Source organism: Simochromis diagramma, unplaced genomic scaffold, assembly GCF_900408965.1.
Source record: "Simochromis diagramma unplaced genomic scaffold, fSimDia1.1 OVJJ01000611.1, whole genome shotgun sequence".
In the NCBI taxonomy this organism is placed as follows: Eukaryota; Metazoa; Chordata; class Actinopteri; order Cichliformes; family Cichlidae; genus Simochromis; species Simochromis diagramma.
In genome coordinates, this window is record NW_024387175.1 from 1516610 (window position 1) to 1531196 (window position 14587).

The 14587-nt window shown below is 39.6% G+C and overlaps 1 long non-coding RNA gene across 1 annotated transcript; it reads right to left on the reverse strand.

Annotated features, from left to right (window-relative positions):
• Positions 1-290: 290 nt before the first annotated feature.
• LOC120744986 lies at positions 291-6373 on the reverse strand. The gene is made up of 2 exons (XR_005698513.1): positions 5846-6373; positions 291-2419 (listed from the first exon to the last, which is right to left on the reverse strand). It is a non-coding gene; the product is annotated as an uncharacterized LOC120744986 (long non-coding RNA).
• Between the last annotated feature and the right edge of the window lie 8214 nt (positions 6374-14587).

The window sequence follows — 14587 nt, forward strand, 5'->3', positions numbered from 1 at the left end:
AGCCTCAGCCCCTGCAGCAGGAGTCATTTCACATCTTCCAAATCTGATGCCTCTTGTCCACAGAAACTCAGGAAACACATGTTATGTGCCTCAGTTCTGAGACTAGCCTTCTCTGTGGGTGGAAGGGTGGAGATTTGGCAGTAATGTCAAATGTCTGCTGTAAAAAAAAAATAGTCATCAGTAATTTTCAAAGTCCGACAACAGCACATTTATTTCACAAATGGTTATATCTTGATTGTTTAGATACATCTTTGAACCTAACTTCAAAACTTACCCTTAAAAAGGTTTTCTATGGAAAGGAACTTCAGAGATTTGCTTTTATCACCAGAAAGTGATCAGTCATCCTGTTTGTGTCTCTCTAAGCAAACTCATTCATTTCTCACTGCCACACACTGCATTTCTACCTCTCCATGTCCTGATTTTTGCCAAAGGACACTCGGGTAAATACTACACTCTATGCCAGCTAAATACATTAATTAAGGAAGGTAACTTGGTTTTCTTATTCTAATTAACCTCTACATATATTGATTTACTTACCTTGCATAAGTGCTTGCTTCTCTGGCAAGTTACAAGCTGACATTTATTCACTGTCTAATTGCCTGCATTTTTATATTTTGAATACAATAGAGAGTTGCAAAAGCAACCAGAGCCTGAAATGTCCACTAGCTGCTGACTGTCAGTGCCAAAGAGACGCATTTGTCAATCATTTCCTGTGCGGATGACCCTTTAAACACTGAGGTACCTTTAAAAATCAGTCTTGGTGGTTTCAGTAAAAAAAAAAAAAAAAAAAAAAAAAAAAATTGTATATTTATATAGAAATACAATAAATATTAAACCTTTAAATGTTGGACAGTTAATCAACCTTACCAGACAACTGACATGAGAACAAAGGACCGAGCTGTGTGATCCTGTGAAATCAGTTTGAATTAGTCTGAGGTCCCTCACTTTCATGTCAAATCCAAGATTCAATTTACTGGGACAAGATTCAGATATATCCTAAAAGGCCTTCCAGTTCCTAGTTCATAGGTCACCAGCAACTCTGAAAACTAGCGTGCTCACTAAAGACTGTCTGTCTATTGTTCTAATGAGCAGGTCAAAGCTTCCTGTATTAACTTTTATGCCACATATCAAAAAGGTCTGACACTCAGCTGTCACAGGGTTTGACTCTTCTGCTCCCTCTCCAGCTTTGCTGAATATCATTGGTAAGCATAGCGCTTCAATACTGCCTGACCTATTCATGGACGTGATACTGCTTTATACAGTATCCAGTTCTTTATGATCACTCAAGGTGCTAGTAGTCTTATAGAATTTAACAGTCACCAATATGGCAGTAATTGAAAATGCAGGGCCTCAAGCTCCAATCAGTTTATGTCATGAGAGGAATTACTGGAGCCTTAATCCTGCTCTAAACAATCATTTGGGGTAATTATGTCATGTAAAATGGATAGCCAAGTCCTGAAAGAAGAGCATGACTACAAAAGGGAACATTCTGAAGTAAAGGAAAGAAGAAAAGTTGAAGTGACAGTGAGAAAAAAGAATTTATAAACCTCCGGCCTCCATCTTTTGTGGTCTCTGTGGTGTGAGATCGCTGCTGGGAAAGGCAGCCACTGTGTCAGTAATAGAAATGCGAAGAGCTTGGCTGCAGACTGAAGAGCAGAAGACAGAAAGTGGCAGACCTATTTGCTCAGATCAGGACCTGAAGGAAGCTGTCTCTGTGCATGTGTGTTTTGTATCACACATGAAAGAAAATCATGGCAAATTACAAACAGTCCAGTCAAATTAATTTACTATTACCCTATCCATGAACAACAGAATACTGAAGAATCACGTTACTGTAGGTTTAATGGAAACAGATCATTTAAATAGTGAAAACTGAAACCTTGAAATTGGCAGTGATAATTATGATTATCATGAGAGAGTGTTGGGTTTACATTTTCACTGACCCACTTCTACTTCACATCACTGTCCCATTTGTCAACACAGAAACACATAGTCAGTTCTCATAGTACAGACTGTTACTAGAATATGTGCAGTGATAGCAAGAGATTTCAACAACAGTCATACTTTTCATTTTGTTCTGCCAATCTTTTTTTTTTTCCATTCTCATTCCCTATACATAAGCTGTCCCCCACTGTTTAGCTTTGCTTCATTTTGTGCTTGCCATACACCGTTTAAGACAAATCAAGACAAGTCTTCAGACTAAAATCACAGATTGAAATTAGCCCTTCTAAATGTTGCCTTACTTGAATTGTTTCTCAAAAAATTCAGGACACAGAGCATTCAGCTGGCTTTTCAATCTCAAAAATTGACTATAGATCTTGACAGTGTTCTTTCATTTTTCTGTGCGGCCTTGTGCAGCTTTCCAGCTACCTCTCTCCAGTGCAATACACAGCTCTACCATCAGGTCCCAGCCGGCATCCTACAAATATAGGGGAGGCATGATTAGGTAATGGAGAACAGCTGTGTAGATCAGCCTCCCCTGACACCACACCCTGAACCCACTGCTCCACCCCCCACCCCCCTGCAGCTGATGTTGACCAAACCACACCCTCCCACACCTGTTATCTGATGAAGTTACAAGGTTGATCTGATATCCTCATGTTGGTGTTGTTCCCAGATCATCATACTAAATGTTGTTCCAGGATCAACATTGCAAGTGACCAATCAGAATGTTGTGACGTCATACCTTTGCGACTTCGGGAAAAACCGGCGTAAAACAAAAAACTGTACTTAAGCTGCATGAAACCGCCTCTGTCTGCCGATCAACGGACCCTAACCCTAACCCTAACCGTAACCCTTTAATAAACAGTAAGCAGAATTGATATTGTCCTTGCAACATTGGAATTTCATAAATGCACGAATGGCTTGGCGCGCAAAGGAATAACGTCACAACAATGTGATTGGTCACTTGCAATGTTGAACCTGGAACAACATTTTCATGATGGTCTGGGAACAACACCAACACGAGGATATCAGATCATCCAAGTTACAAACATATTGAAAAACCTGATAATTGTTTTGTGAAATGTAAATTTGCTGCACTTGCTGTTGTTCGGTAAGGTCAACGGTAATGGTGCAGGTACACCGGTTTAATTTTTTTATTTAATTATTTGTAGCTTTTCCAAGTAGCTGAGCTCTTTATTTTCAGTTGCTTAAGCTTCTGTAACTTACTATAGTAAGAATTTAATAATTAAGTTAATAATTATGATAACAATATTCTGCACTGAAGAAAATGGATTTTTGCTTGTAAGGCCAAGAAAACTGACATGAGTCATGAATATTGTCTCATTTTTATTATGTTCTGCTTTATCTTAACAAAAGCTGTGTGTTCAGTTTTCTACAACACAGAAGTCAAAAATGCCTAGTAGGAACTTAGGATCTACTAATTCCTTAAAAGAAAACTAGATAAATGACTAAATATGTCCTTTCCTCTTTTCTTTCTACGTTCCTGTACGGCGTCTCTCTCTCCCACTGTGAAGGTAATGTGCAAAACAGCCACTATTAACATTACATACTGTCATTTGTCCTAATTAATTAAATGAAACCATCAGGAGAGGGACTCTAGTGCCCTGATGAGGAGGCAAATATGAAGATCAAAGCAGGAAGGCAACTCTTTGAAGAATAAAGAAAAAAATCTGTACTTGGTGAAGAAAGATGAATTTGTTTTACAAAGAAATAGAACACCACATCGATAAATGATAATTCATTTGTAGACTGTCTCTATACAAGGCAATTATTTTTTGGAAAACATTGCAGGTGGCATTTTATAATCCACCTATAATAAATATCCCCAACACGTCTACAAAAAAATCTAAGACTACCCTCCAGCTTCCCCTCCCTCAGATAATGTGATCTCTGATTGACACTTCTGTATGCAGCTTGCCACGGTCTAACCTATAAAATATGCAACAACTAATATGGTAACACAGAGTCAGAGGCCTTGTCCCAGCTGAATTGGCCACATACAGTATACCAGTTTGAAATGAACACTGTGAAAGATGGAAAAGATGCAACTAGGAGGAGGAAGCAGAAGCAGCAGCTGAAGTGACAGACCAAATCTCCATCCATCATTCTTTTCTTTATCAGCAGTGGCTCGGTAAGTAAATGAGCCACATCCCCAGACAGCACAGTTCAGTGCCAGTGCTGATTGTGACTGTAGACAACAGTTGTGCATCTGCCAAGACAACTGTTTGGAGATTTGATGGAATGTGGCTGGCTCTGTTTCTAGGATTTATCATTATCGGGATAGCAGAAAACTTGTTAAAAAAAATGATAATGAGATAACCAAAAAAATCAACATTAATCCGATGATAGTAATCAGTTATTCTTACCGTGTGTGCTACAGTACACCAAGTTTAAAAGCAAACTTCTCATAAGCCTCTGCTCTGAGAAGTAATCTGCCATTTGTGCTTTAAAATTCAGGACAAGCAGTGCGCTCTACATGAGCTGCATAAAAAGAAGACTCGTGGGCGAGGAAAGAGGAGGATGAAATAAAGAGAGGTACAAAGTAATAGTGAAAGGAGACAGACCATTTCTCACCATCAAAGAACTAGTGGTAACATTTGAGTATTCAAACACACTTTAACGTTCTTCAGTCTCCTACTGATATCCTGTGCAGTGAGGTGCTTGAGGATGCTTGAGAGCATTACTTACTGCCAATAACTCATTTTGAATGTAACAAAAAATTAAAAAATCAGTCTGATTCCTGTTCAACATGTCAAATTTTCTCTCTTCCTATCTTCACTTATATCTCTTCCTCTCCTCCTTTCCTCTCTTGCTCTCTAGTTGCCCCAATCTGGCACATCACACTATTCCAGGCTGCTTGCCAGCATCAGACCACTGTCAAACTGAATCCAATATGCTTGGTCAGGCCGTATGCTTTTCTAGGTAGCGTGCTCCTATGGGAGACAAAAGAACCAAATTGATTTAACTCTCAACTCCCGGAGAGGAGCTAAATCAGCTCAATTAGAGCGCTCGCGGCCGAAAGCAAAGTAGATCTGTGAGGTCAGATCACATCAATGGACAGAGAAAAGATCCAGTATAGACTAAATAAGACTGGTAGATTAGGTGAGAATTTGATCAACACTGTCTAGCTTTATAACAGAGGGTGGCTTTCACTCTTCCATAGGTTAGAGTCTACTAGAGTATTGCAAAATCACTCTTGGACATATAAAACTGCAATTTTTTTATACAATTGAGATCACATTGTTACTGAGTATCAAAAACTTCAAATAACCATCAACAGATGAAAGTGTCACGTGAGAGCCTCTTGGTTAGGTCTCATCTATGGGGGGGGGGGGTTCTAATAGATAAAATTGATTTAAACTACACAGAATCACATTTTAACTAACATGCATGGCAAACATGCTCTCTGGCCCTCAAATGACAAGCATCCGGTTTCCCAGAGAGCCACCAGTAAGGAAATGTAGATGAAACTTTGATCTGAACACTGGGGAATCGTCTCAGTCTGCTCCTGTCTGCCCTGAACCTCCCCACTAACAGCAAAGACGAACTTCACCTTCGGTCTCCGTGCAGGCGTGCTGCTGCTGTGCCACTTGTCCGACCCCTGGCATCTATCAAGTTTACAAACGTGTTATGCACCTTGACCTTGCTGAGCAGCGAGGTCTGTCTGACACAGATCATTTAATGTCTAAAGTCATACACTTAGTGATACAGTTTCCTAAGTGCGCAACAGCCACAATTCAAAGGGCCATGTAACAGAATGAGGCACTAACAGGCAGCTAACACAGCTCCAAACAATTTCCAAACAGCCCAAAACTGCATCACAGCATAGTCTAACTCCTGCTACACTCACAGGGCAAACGAATGAAACTGTCTCTCTTACCTTGAAATCCGAAGAGGAAAGCGAGGAAGGGGATCCAAACGCTGTATATCCAGAAGTAATGCATGGCGTCCTTCAGTCAGCTCCAACTGCTCAGCGCTCCTCCAGAAGAAACTGGGTGTCCTGGCGTGGTTCGGGGGTCCGCAGGTGATCTGTTGACCTTGGAGGGTAGGGTAGGCTTTCCTCAGCAAATAACGCCTGAAAGTGAACGAACTCAGCGGCAGCTGCCGACAGAAACCGCACAAGTGCTGGAGGAACAACTGGTGGATTCTATCTCACTCTGCCAAGTGGATGCTCGGTGGGCGGCCATTGCTTGGCCTGCGCTGCCATCTAGTGTTTCTTGCAGAAAATAAGGATTTGATGAGACAAGCTGAGCTTGCCATTGGTTCATTATTACCTGAGCTTAATGAGCCATGCGCACATTATAGCAACCCGTTGTCTCAGCGGGCCTCTGAGGAGCGTGTCTCGAATAAATCAAGTTTAACTGAGGTTGTCATGGAAACATCTTTCAGCGCACTAATCCTCACTGATATTGATTAGTATATTAAAGCAACAACCGCAGCAACCAGGCTCATTCATCATCGCCTTTGTTTAGAATTAAACAATATGTGTTGGTGACATAAAGCGACATACGGATGACATCATTCATCGCATTCATTATTTAAAGCACGCTGTCATTTCTTATTTATTCTTGTTCTGCAAAGTTAAAATATTTGCCATTGTTCATTCTGACTGTCTTGTTAATATGAAACAACAAGGCTTCACAATTAAATATTAATTAACAACCGCCAAATGATTTGTAACCTATACATAATTAAAGTGGGCTTCTGATATGAGGCACTGTTTATTAGTGCGAGACAGCACAGTGGGGTTTGTCGGGGCACCAAAATAGCTTCTTCTACCTCTCATGGTGATCTCTGACCTCCACTGCTGCTTAGAATAAATGGCATCTTCCTTAAGGTCAGCGGCAACCTGGAAATTGCCAACCGCACCTCACCCATTGCCGGCAGCATCCACGAAGCAAATATTTCATTACCCTCAGGATGACCGATTGCACGGTTCACTTGATCCTCTGCGTCCAGGACAATAGCGGGCACTTCATCTGGACTGAATGACTTCCTGTCCTGAAGGTCATTGCAACAAAAGCTCTAGAGACGAATTTTCTATGTAATTGTTCACATCAGTTTGGGGCTACTTTTTTCGAAAATGGTATTTTTATCAGACATTATTTGACATGAATTGATCACTGTTTAATTCCTCACAGTCTGAACACTCTCAGAGACTTTCCAATTAATGTTTGCTGAAAGAAAATCAGGATCTGCCTGAAATAATGCTGAAAAGTAATTACTGAAGTGAAGACGGGCATATTTAAAATATTCCTAACACTCTTTGTGCCTGAATGTAGTTTTAATTGCTTGAGAACATAATGCTGCTAGAAGATTATCTTTGAAACCTTTATATGAGCACCGTCTGTATGACGTCACTAATTGGCTTGATGAAACCTCTGACCTCTATAACAGTTTACACACAAATCCGCCTTTGTGCTTAAATCTGCCTGATGCTGCCCTTGTCATGAGGCGTCATCCTCACACTGTGGGCAATGCAGAGCTGCTTCAAATAAAGCCTTCTGAATATCTGCAAATCTTTACCTATTGAAATCTCAGAAGCTTTTCAGTGAGCTTCACCTGCCAAGCTCTTTTCCGTGTTGCTGCGGAGCCCCCAAGTGTAACACTAACTTTCCACCAGCTACAAGGGAGCTTTTGTGTCATTAACTATAATCTTTGACCTTTCTGGCATGCCTTTCTTCCGAGGATTGAAATGTTTCAGCTGAGGCTTTGATACGATTTTTTTCTTCAGGCATCCAGATCAGAGTCGTCCTTGTGGATAAAGCATCGAACACTTTATCCTGTACAGATGTGCACTGTCTGCACAACCAGGCCATGTATGAAGCACCGTTGCCGCTGCAGAATTTGATGACAGAGCTTGCCGGTTTGGTACAGGATGCTGGTCCTCTGTATGTTTGCCATTTGCACACACACACACACCTACACTAACACACACACATAGTAGAACTTTTTTTAATTTACTTTTTCTTCAGGTTTTGTGAGGGATTCATTGCAATCGTTCCCATTTTCAAGTTCCCTTGAATTATTGTTGTGGCTTTACTCCTTTGGCTTGCATTCTCAATCTGTTTTGAATGTAATGAGAGATTTCCCTCCTGTATACTGAAACTGTCTTCACTTTCAATGACATGTCGAGGACCTGAGAATAAACGGTTTAGCTGATGGATCGACTCCACAAAGCAGACTCTCATCCACTGACAGGGAAATGTGTGAGGCTTTTTTGCAGTCTTGTTGCATTGTGTTTAAATCTCCCCCTACATAATTTTGTGTGTGTTTGGGGGGAGGGGGGGTTGTTTGGACTCCTTCAGGAAAACACATTTCAATTTAGTGATGGAAGAACATGTTGGTGACAAACTCTTAATAATTCATGCAGCATGAGAAAATGGTTCAACACTTCTCAGAGAACACCGTGTACAGTAGTGCCGAACATTTGCCATCCATCAGTTTTAGACGGTGGGGGAACCATAGGGCAAGTGTTGAATTATTTAAAAGAGATAAAGACTATAAGAGAAAGTACCTGTAACCAGCTTTAATAACAGCACGGAGCGTGGGAGAGCCCAAGGAGCTGTCTTTATAGTGAATGTTTATACCCATCTCTGTGTTTTTATGATAATACTTTGCTGCAGAACAACAAATCCTTTCAGCTGATATCTCCTCACCATAAACCAAAAATTTTAAATGTGCTAATGAGACTGCAGGCTGACAAAGATAGCCCATCAAAATACCAATTTGCTGTCTGTGAACTTGTAGTACTCTGGAGGGGATAAGGCAAACATGCTCAAGGCTAAAAGGCCAGCAGTGAGACTACACTGTAACTTCTTTTGCCATTGACTGTAACAAACTAAACTGCTACTCTGACATTTTCCCCTCTTCATCTTTTCTGACAGTTTTTGCAGCAGTTTTGCATTTGGCCAGTGTCCGTGTCACTAGCATGAGACAATACTTGAATGCTACCATACTTGGGTAGAAGGTTGTAGAAGTAGCCCATCCCCCGGGACTGTACATCAGTAAGTGACATTGCCAGAAGGTCTGTTGTGTCTCCCAGCACAGTCTCAATAACATATAGGAGATTCCAGGAGACAGGCAGTTACTCTAGGAGAGGTGAACTCAGCTCAACTGAAACGTGTTTTGCTGTTTTCTTCAGGATCATGAAACACGGGTGTAATCCAGTTCCAAGGCAAACATTGAAATCTAGAGAAACTGAACTATATCAATCCATGAATGTGGCCACTCAGTTATTATGACAGTCCTTGGATAGTGAATAGAGAGAAAGTACTGCATGTGCTGCTGTGCATACTATGCACCTGGTCCATTTTCTCAAGAGCCACCACAGGCAGAGACAGAGCAGCAGCAAGCCAAATTTCACTTCAAAGCTCATAACACGTCTGTTGTACTCATAACAATTTTTCTACGCATGTTTATTCACTCCTTCTTATCTATAAAGTTTCTTTATCAAGCCCTCGGGCTGTCTTTTCATTTGAAATGAAATGCAGCCTCCAAGATCTGCAGGATCTCAAGCCAGACAAATTACAGTTATTTAAATTTTTTCCTTTCTGTTCTCTCTTTCATTTTCTCGTCATACCAGAGAGTTTCATACTCTTTAAAAGTCATCTGTATCCCAGATAGAATAAGAAGATATCCTAACATGAGAGAGTATGACAAAAGGGTGGATGGGGGGTTTGAAGATGAACCAGACAGAGTGTAGAGACATTGCTTCTCATCCACCGAATTTGAAGTGGAAAATCTGGTCAAGCTTCAAATGCTAATTAGAAGATGAATATGAGTGTTGAAGATGCTGTTAAAGACATTTGGAAATAAAAAAAAATTAAAGTGTAGTGGAAACTTATAAGAAGTTGTGGACTTTATTGATTAGAATTTATTAGATTTATAGTTGACCTTTGTTTTCAGATCTTTTCAGTTGATGTGCACGTAATGGACTCATAGGAGATGCTGAGTGTATTGTGCCAGTTCACAGCGACAGTTGCCTCAGGGAACTTTATACTGCAAGGTGAAGACCCTACATATTACAGAGAAAATATAAACATTCAAGGGATCTCCATCAGGGTCAGGAAGGGCCTGCTATCTATCACAGCCAGTTGAGTGGAATGAAAAAAAGGAAAGAAAAAAAGAGCATGAAGAGACGAGGCAAAACACAGATGATATCACGAGTGAGGATCGGGTGAGACGCAGCCAAACCAAGAAAAACACATTTTTAAAGAGAATATCATGCCAATCGTAGTGAAGCTCAGGGCAAAACAACAGCCTGCAAAGTTATTGTATGTCATTTTGGATAATCATGCAAAACTGAAATATTTCTACAAATTCAAAAACAAGGAAATCTTTTCGCTTTCTTCTAGAGTTTGCTTACAAATAATTTGCATGTAAAGGTTTTGCAATTACTTATATGCACTTTAAAAAAATTATAAATAAATAATTCATGCAAAAAATGTCCTCGTAGGTTTGTGGCAGTGTATTATCAGTTTTTTGTAGCTGACACTTCCATAAATGATAAAATATACAGGAAATAATCCTTTAAAATCCTTTAAAAATTCATATGGAAAATTCATTTTAAAATAGTACACTTTGGCATGTAGATGACTGCATTCTTCTGGTTACATTCCAGCAGCATACATAATATTAATATATATATATATATATATATATATATACATATATATATATATATATATATATATATATATATACAAAATACATATATATATATATATATATATACAAAATACATATATATAATTAGGGATGGGTACCCTTCTGACATAAACGAGTAGGCTAACCACGTTATTACATTAACGCATGTAAGGTGAACTAGCAAACATCATCATAGCTACATGCAGCTGTCTTCTTGTGTGATGGCAGATACTCCCTTCACCTGGCCAAAAAGGCTAAAATGACCAAAGAAAAAGTGGAAAACAGTTAAACATGAGAGGTTTTTGGACAAAGTTTGTGTTTTTTCCATTGTTTAAGCACTGCTTCCAGCCAAGAGTGATACCATATATGCCCCATAGCTGCAGAAAAGGCTAATATTGTTATCTTTTTACAAAAAACCAGCTGAACATGAGAGGTTTTTGGACCAATTTTGTGTTCTCCATTCTTTAAGCACCGGTTTGAGCACCGTTTAAGCACCGGCACCGTTTCAAAAGTACCGGTTTGGCACCGGTATCGGATAAAACCTAAACGATACCCATCCCTATATATAATACATATATATGTATTATTTATTTTTCAAATTATTCCTGTCTGGTGTTCATTCTCCTTCCAGGTACCTCAGCCAGTGTATTGTCCAGTCTGTTGAGCAGGTGATTGGCTGTCAGCTCTACTCTCAGAAGAAAATAAAGCCCAGATAGAGTTGCAACAGATCCTGCTTATTCAGTCATCCACACCATCCTCGAGCATCCCTCTGGGAGATATATATATAGATATATAACCTGCATTAAATTCATAGCTCCAACCACAATGCCTGCTTTCTCCGTCCTCCTCTAGCTCTCAGTTTTCAGTTTCTCCATGTGTTCAGTGTTTACTCGCTACTATTGCTGGTTCCAGAGAGCGTCTCGCATCTGCTCATTAACTGACTGACTGTGTCACCTGCCACCTGCCAGCCCAGCTGTTCTGCATTTGTTTTCTAATACTCTCAGTACATGGAGGGTTTCTTTGTGACACCTTGATTGTTTGATATGCCTGACTTGACCGTGCTGTCTGCTCTGTTTCCTGCCAACTTGATTTCATGGATGTGTACTTCTATTAACTGCCTTGGGCCCTATGTGTAAAGCATCTTCAGCTTACTTCTCAGAGTTGTGCTGAACGTTTGAGGGGGGATCGATGGTGAGTGTTAGGGTGAAATTTTCAACATACACCATAAACACAAACTTTGACAAAATCTTTCAGATTGATATGAGCAAATTTGGGGAGAATGTCAGCTACTACTTTCTGCACTGGAACAAATCTTAAGTTCATTTAGGGGGAATGGACATTAAGATGAAAAAAGACTAAAAGAAGCCAATACTGAAAGGTTTCCATTTTGAGGTAGAAAAGATAGAGTACTTGAGCTCTCTGAAGGGGCCAAAAATGTAGAGATTTTGAGGCTGCCTGTAGGGAGATGTATGATGGATTCCTTTGGTCAGATGAGAACAACTGGAAGGAAATCAAGGCAGACTCGGGCGGCCAGAGGAGCTTTTAGAGTGAATAAAATAGCTGCTGATGTGAAAAACAAAAAGGCAGGGAAAATGTCTGGTGCAGGCAGGTGAGAAGGTTGAAAGGGGTGGTTGGGAATTGCTGATCATCAGCTTTAAGAGTGAATTGACGATTTGCACAAAAATGCAGTTGAAGACGTCGATCCAGGAATGATGGGGGCAGTGAATCACTGAAAGCGGAAAAGAAAACTGAAGCTCTGCACGTGTATAAGGGGGAAGCATGGATGAAGTTACAAGGCTGTGAACATAAGGTGGTGGTTTTAAAATATCCATCGTTCCACATACAACTATATGCAGGAGTACAAAGTAAGGTATAAGGTATTAAAGATCTTTTTTCAACTGGCTTTCCCTCTGTGCATTTATAATACAGCTTCAGCTCATACCAGGTCACAAAGGAAAGTCAAAAAGGGGCGGACAATTTATATCTGGGGAAAAAATAAAGATAGAAATAGACTGAGAATGGAAACGGTGAAGAAGAATGAGCTTGAAAACTGTTATGTGACAGGTGGCAAGACCTTGACACTAGGCTTAGACTTGATTCTGTCATGTCATTGCAATATCCTGTTTTTCCTGTGATACGATAATACTCTTTCTTCTCTTTCTCCTTCATGTAACTGGGGGGATTTGTAGGCAGGTAACAGAAAGATAAGGCTGATGGGAAGCTTAAATACATAGATAACAGGGGGACAAGAGGGCAGCAATTGTTTTCCATTTCACTGCAGCTGTCTTCTAAACATTGGATTACATTAATAATGTTAGTGTATTAAAGCGCACTCTCTGTCACCCACCAAGACAGACCAAAAATTCATCTTAAAGAGGAAAAAATATCCTAAAAACATAGATATGAGACTGTCCTCCCAAGAAAATAACTCTAAAGGGATGCTTCTGCAATTGCATGCCAATAACATGAACTTTAGCTATTTTTAGGCATTAACAATCTAAGGTTGAAATGTAAGTAAGCAAACTGTGTGCTGAAGTCAAGATGGGTTGGAATACGGCAGCCCGTTTAAACCAGACAGACAGAGATTTCATTCCAGCCCAGCTACAGTCTTATACAAACCCCTCACAAGTTTTGCTGCCTAATATAATTCTTTCTTTTATTTAATTTATTTACTTAAACCTGAACAAACAACTACTGAAAACAAAGATAAACAGTGTAACATCACATCTACTCCCCCACCACACTCTTGAAAACATCTCTATATTTCAATATTTTAGTAAAAAAAAAAAATAGAGTGCAAAATCAACTTTAATTCTAAGGAAGCTTTGTAAGCAAAAATACATTCTTCCATGTATGGCTGCATACCTGCTAATAAAGCTAAGCAACAGACAAATAAAATACTAGTATTCCACTTCTTACTTAGTTAGTACGATTAATTAAGCACATCTATAAGCCACGATGAGACTGTGTTGTGTCTTTTAAATCTAGTTATCATTTTATTCATTATTAATTTATTTTGTGCAGCTATTTACGTCATTTTAATAACTAATTTAAGATGTCTTCTCTTTGTCTGTTTTTAGCCTTCATAAGTTCATAAAGAGTTCCTTTTCCTAAGTGGTATTTGTCATTTCTTAAATCACACAGATCCAAATTACAGAAGGTGTGTGTCTCTGCCAGTGTGGAACGGGTATGTTGTTTACAGTGAGACTACGGTTTGCTTGTACCCACACCTGGCAATGTTGTGCCGGATGAAACATACCAAATGGTGTCTTCTTTACCCACTGAGATGCTTTGATATGGTATCTGGAGCTAAGTCAAGTGGAAGCAAAGCACGGCACATTTACGTATTTGAATTTCTGTCTGTGTGAGCATGTACCTAACTGTGTTGTGTTAAATCCCACTCACAGCGTCCACATTTACTTCCTTTTTCTTATGCACTCTGTCATTTCGTTTTTTATGACTTTTTACGTCCAACAATTTGTTCTTAATTATCTGACATCATTGTTTTCTATTCTTGCATTTATCAGTGCTTTTTAAAACTGGAAATTTTTGAAAGGACTCCAGTCAAAAGCACCGAATTCCAGATCTAGAGTTCAAATAAATGGAAGTCTTGAGTTTTATTTCTTTGTTTCATTTTAAAGAGGAAAGACTCCATTGCTTTATTTGGTTATCAGAACATTGGAGACATCCCTATATTTTCACCTAAGAAAGCTGGGGTATGCCCTGGTCATACCACATATGAAAAGACGAGCTGCTTTACAACCTCTGATCAAAGCAGCAATGACCTTGCTGAGAGTGAGGAAAACTCCATCTGCTGATGTGACTTTTCAACACTCAGCTGGAAAAGCTACATGATAGAGGTGTCATGTTTGGTCCCACAACACAGACAGGAAGGCAGCAACTATTTATCCCTCCTGTCAAAGTCTGCCCTGAGTATAGCCTGTAGTGTATTTAGCTTTAGTTGTTTTTAATT